The sequence below is a fragment of the Piliocolobus tephrosceles genome, chromosome 17, assembly GCF_002776525.5.
Source record: "Piliocolobus tephrosceles isolate RC106 chromosome 17, ASM277652v3, whole genome shotgun sequence".
Lineage (NCBI taxonomy): Eukaryota > Metazoa > Chordata > Mammalia > Primates > Cercopithecidae > Piliocolobus > Piliocolobus tephrosceles.
In genome coordinates, this window is record NC_045450.1 from 35,146,420 (window position 1) to 35,152,173 (window position 5,754).

Here is a 5,754-nt window from a genome sequence, read left to right on the forward strand (position 1 = left end):
CTGGAGCTGGGACCCAGGCAGGGACTGGAGGGAGGAGGCCTCGCTGGAAACCGCTGCTGAGGCCTGGGCTCTGTGTCCAATTGTGGAGTTTCCCGGGGCCCGCAGTCCATCCCTGGGCCCCGCAGTCCATCCCTGGGCCCCCGCCAGGCGAGGCTGGGCCCCTCTCTGAGCCTCGGCCTGGAAAGCTCCATCCACTCCAGTCAGGCCTGCCTGAGATTACCTAGGTGTTCTGGTGACTTCTGAGGGCCTCGCATGAAAGATAACGCCCAAATCAACAAATCTACCATTGTGGCTTTGAAGAGACTGTTTCAATCACTTTATTTTGTCTTTATGTCAGGTTTGCCAGATGGCTTGGGTCTTTCTGAGGTCCTGTACCGAGGGGGCGCAGAGAGAACTGGTGCAGCTTCAAAGCTCCTTTTTAATCTTTAGCAACATCACAGCGGCTGGGAAACTGCCTCGGCTCCCTCAAGTCTCTCCCACAAAAGAGGCGCGGCCGAGGCTCTAATGAAAGCCAGATAAAGGGATGGCTGGAATCAGAAACAGAGGGAAAAGAGCAGTCGTTAGTCTTTCTTGTAGCTGTTTCAAAAGAAATTCTAAGACAAATTATGGCTTTGGGTGTTTTTCTAAAAGGACTGCAGCAGGGAGAGGAGGTGGGGGAGGTGCTTTGACCCCTCAGCACCCTTCCCCTTGCATGAAAGGCAGAGGAGACTGAAAAAAGGCCGAAATACAACAATAAACTTTCTGCGTGTGCGCGTGGGGATGAAAGGCGCACTGGCATAATTATGGGCGAGGGTGCGCGGGGGCGGGCGGGCGGCTTTACCTTGCCGCCAGCGCTATTAATGATGAGGCTCCCTCTTTTTCTTCTCTGGAAGGGGTGCCTTTAGTTTTCAGGAGTGGGGTGGGGCACCGCGTGCCGAGGCTGACATTTGGTGCAGGCGGTGGGGACGTGATGCAATGCTCAGTGCATAGGTGCTTGGGGGCCACAGCGCTCTCATGGCTGCCAAGGCCCTGTCATCCTGAGAAGGAGGCAGATGTACCCATGGGTCATCCTGCCTCCCTCTCGCCCTCCTTTAAGGTCTCAAGGGCTGTCTCTTGGGCTCTGGGGAAGGTAGGGACGTTCTGACCCCTAATTCTAGCCCCACATGCTCTGTCTTTTAGGGGTCAGTCCTATTCTAGGGGGAGTTAGAAGGGGTCCCACCTGTCCTCTTCCATGGTACACACTGTCTTAAATCCACACTGTCAGCCCAAATGTCAGGCCCTACTAGCACTGCTGAGATCTCATGGTGTTCCAGGCTATCCTTACCTCCTATCTCACCTTGGGCCATCTTAGTTTCCATGGATGGTTGGTCAACTACTTGGCAAGACCTTGTGGGCATGAGACAGCTAAGGTTCGATAGGCAGGCAGGCAGGAGGCGGGGAAGCTGGACAGCATTCAGGAGCTTCTATGAGAGGGGCAGGGTGGATAGCGTGGGAGTCCCTGAGTAGCATCCCTGGGAAGGCACCTCTGATTCTGAAGGTGAGGGTCCACAGAGTCACAAGGCCATTGTATTAGTCCGTTTTCATGCTGCTGATAAAGACATACCTGAGGCTGGGTAATTTTTGAAGAAAAAGAGGCTTCATGGACTCACAGTTCCACGTGGCTGGAGAGGCCTCACAATCATGGTGGAAGGTGAAAGGCATGTCTTACATGGCAGCAGACAAGAGAGAGAATGAAAGCCGAGCGAAAGGGAAAACCCCTCATAAAACCATCAGCTCTTGTGAGACTTATTCACCACCATGAGAACAGTGTGGGGAAACTGCCCCCACGATTCAATTATCACCCCTGGGTCCCTCCCACAACATGTGTGAATTACGGGAGTTACAATCCAATGGAAGATTTGGGTGGGGACACAGCAAAACCCTATCAGCCACAGAATGCCAGCCCTGGAAGGGCCCCTTGCTGTATAGGTGGCAGATGAGGTATTAGGAGGGAAGGACTTAACCAAGGTCACAGGGCTGGTTTAGGGTCACAGTAGGATTTCAAACCCATGTCCACTAAAGCAAGCAGATATTCTGAGAGAAGTCAGGTCCCTTGTGATGTGGGTCAGAAGAGCATTGAGCTCCTGCAGGGAGGGATGGACAGGGTCAGGTGTGCTCCTCCATGTTTTTGGGGACCTCTCACTGTCCCCTGGACATCTCACTTTTACTTTGCAGGGCTCAGTGGCTGCAGGCTTTGGCTTTTGGAGCTTTGGCCAAGATATCAGAGGGGTTCTGGGCTTTCTGAGCATCAGGACCATCGTGTGGGGTGAAGTCAAGTGGAAGCCATTATGGATCCCTTCCTTCCTTCCTTTCTCCCTCCCTCCCTCCCTCCCTCCCTCCCTCCCTCCTTCCCTCCCTCCCTTCTTTCCTTCCTTCCTTCCTTCCTTCTTTCCTTCCTTCCTTCTTTCCTTCCTTCCTTCCCTTTCCTTCTCTCTTTCTCTCTCTCTTTTTCTTTTTTCCTTTTCTTTCCCTCTTTCCCTCTTTCCTTCCTTCCTTCCATCCTTCCTTCCCTTTCTTTTCTTTCTTTTTTCCTTCCTTCCTTCCCTTTTTTTCTTTCTCCTTCCTTCCTTCCCTTTTTCTTTCTCCTTCCTTCGTTCCTTCTTTCCTTCCTTCCTTCCTTCCTTCCTTCCTTCCTTCCTTCCTTCCTTCCTTCCTTCCCTCCCTCCCACATTAATAATAATGATAGTAATAATATGGGCCTAACCCTGACCCCCACACCCTGCCCCTTGGGCGTCTGTCCTCCCTCACTTTGCCCCTGGAGCCTCTTGCCCTGCTTAGGACACTTGAGGAGAATTGAAACTAAAGAAATGTATGCCCAAGTTGCTGCCCAACTTTTACTTGCAGGTTCTAAAAGGGTCCCCCTTGTCCCCCTCTTGCCCTCAGCCCCAGAGAGGAGAGACTTACATATGCTGACGGTGAGTGCTGCAGGAGGGCACATGAGGAGGGGGCCCTGTATGTGTGTCTTCACCTTTGTTGCCTTTGCCTTCTCCCTGTGTGTCTCTCACATTCTCTGTCTGTCTGTCTGTCCCCTCCTGCCCCTCCTCAGTGGTGTGCTGGCCTGGGGCTCTGGTTTCTATTCCTGGCACTGGGGGTTCTGTGGCCCCCATGCTCTGATGCTCCATCCCACTGCTGCACCTGTGACTGAACTAGGAGCTTTGGGGGAGGGTTGCCAGGGGAAGACCCCTAGGGTGGCTCGCTGGGGAGGGGGTGGTGAGGTCGCAAGAGCTGGGCTGTCATATTGCTCCTCCTTCCTTGGGGCAAAGGGCAGAGCCTGGCAGAAGCTGCTTGCTAGGCCTCTGGGCTGCTTTTATGAAGGAGAATTTGGGAAGATGAGAGGCTGTAACCAAGTGGGGAACAGGCTTCTCTCGCTCCTCTGCATGTCCAGTTTATACCAGACACCACCAAGTAGACAGTATTGGGCAGCGAGGAGGGCACAGGCTGTGGGACTGGACACCTAGGGTTTGAATCCCGGCTCCTCAACTTTGTAGCCAGGAGACTCTAGGCAAGTGTCTTACCCTGTTTGCACCTCACTTTTCTCATCTGTAAAATGGGACTAATAATTGTATTTACCTCGTGGGTTTGTCATGAGGAACAAATGGGTTAATACATGTAAAGTACTTAGAATCGTGCCTAGCACACTGTCTCTCAACAGATGTGAGTAATAATAATAAGATGAATAACTGCTGTTATTTCAATATATAGCTTTTCGGCCATCATTGTCAGCAACAGCTAAATTGATAATCCACGGTATGGATCAGAGCTCATGCTTGGATGTTGGGAGGGTACTGGGGTAAATCAATCAATCTTTCTTTCTTTCTTTCTTTCTTTCTTTCTTTCTTTCTTTCTTTCTTTCTTTCTTCTCTATCTTTCTTTCTTTTCTTTCTCTCTTTCACCTTCTTTTCTTTCTCTCTTTTGTTCTCTTTCCCTCTTTCTTGCCTTCCTTTCCCTTCCTTTCCTTTCCCTCCTTTCCCCTCCCCTCCCCTCCCCTCCCCTCCCTTCCCCTCCCCTCCCCTCTCCTTCCTTCTCCTTTCTTTCTTGTCTTCTGGCAACAGACCCCTCTTTCTTGGGGGTGTCCAATCCGTGTAGTTCTGAGGGTGGGACTGAACCTGCCATGCATGTGCGCCACAGACCTGACCAGTCAGAGAGCTGTATTCCTTGGGCCACAGTGATTGGCTCAGGGATAGTCATATGATGCAAGGCAGCTGGAGTTCTCCCCAGAATTTTGCTGCCCCAGTGTTAGGGAAGACACGTTTCCAACTTCTCCAGCTACATGAAGGAAGCTATCCACAGTAGAAGGAAATGAGGCCATTATGTCAAAAAAAAAAAAAAAAAGGCAGAAATAAGACATGGAGAGAGAGAGAGAGAGAGAGAGAGAGAGAGAGAGAGAGAGTGAGAGAAACGTGATACCCTAAGTCCAGCCATGCCTACAACTCTCGTGCTGTATGTGCTTCTGACTGAGTCAATTACCTTTGCATTTATAGAGATCCGAGTTTGGTTTCTTGCCATCAGAAATGTCCTGATCAATATGGAAGCTGACTTGGTTACCAAGGGTACCTGCTGTTGTATTCACATCACCCTCACTCAAAGGGGCTGTCTCTTTCATAGATGAACTGCACCATGAGAAGGGGGCTGAGGATCAGGTGGTGAAGGGGCAGGAGTATTTGCCTTGGAGGATTGGATTTGATGTGGATTCAGCAGAAAGAGCCTTCCCTGGGGTGGTAGCCATCCAGCTGGGCTTGATTTCAGGGACTTGGAGAAGTGGAGGTGGGAGCTGGTGAGCATTCCAGGCGAAGGGCACAGCATGGAGGAAAGGCTTTAGAGGAGAGGAAATGTAAGGTGTGTTCAAAGAACAGCAGCTAGTCTTGGTTGGCTGACTTGTCAGGCAAATGGGTGATGAAAAGCTGAAGGTGATGAGGCTGGAGAATTATGCTGGAGTCAGACCATGGAGGTTTTGAGTTTCAGGTCTAGGATCTTGGATTTTGTGGGCTAGACAATAAGGAAAGTTGAAAGATTCAGAGCTGTGTAGTGGATTGTTAAAATGGGGAGGTGAGGTTGGGCACAGTGGCTCACACCTATAGTCCCGACACTTTTGAAGGCCGAGGTAGGAGGATTGCTTGAGGCCAGAAGTTTGAAACCAGCCTAAGTAACATAGACAGACCCTGTCTCTACAAAAGAAAACTAAAAAAATTAGTTGGGCATGGTGGCACGTGCCTGTAGTCCCAGATACTCAGGAGGCTGAGGTGGGAGGATTGCTTGAGCCCAGGACTCCAACACTACAGTGAGCTGTGATTGTGCCACTGCACTCCAGCCTGGGCTACAGGGTGAGATCTGGTCTCTAAAGAAAAAAAAAAAAAAGATGAGGAGGTGCAAATCAGGGAGTTGGTAGGTTACAGGACCAAGGTGAGAAATAATGACAGTCTAGACTTGGGACTTGGATCGTGGCCTAGGATGGAGATGGGTATCATGGAAATTGGTTGTTTGTTTTATATTCAAAATCCACTCTCTTATTCTGGTAAGAACCTCCCTATTTCCCTTGGGAAAACCACTCCCCTCCACAGCTCAATCAATGTGATCTGAGTGGAACTGATTCCACATCCAGACTTAGGGTATGGCATGTGACCCTGGTGTAAGCTCAGCTGAGCATCCATCCCTTGACCACAGTGGTTGGTTTAAGGGTGGCCATGTGTTTCAATTTGGGCCAATGAGAGTCAGGCCTAGTATTTTTGTCAGATGAGT

The 5,754-nt window shown here is 50.6% G+C and overlaps 1 long non-coding RNA gene across 1 annotated transcript; it reads right to left on the bottom strand.

Annotated features, from left to right (window-relative positions):
* Positions 1-301: 301 nt before the first annotated feature.
* On the bottom strand, positions 302-4,622 carry LOC111541447. Its single transcript, XR_002731261.1, has 2 exons — positions 4,426-4,622; positions 302-527 (listed from the first exon to the last, which is right to left on the bottom strand). It is a non-coding gene; the product is annotated as an uncharacterized LOC111541447 (long non-coding RNA).
* Positions 4,623-5,754: the final 1,132 nt, after the last annotated feature.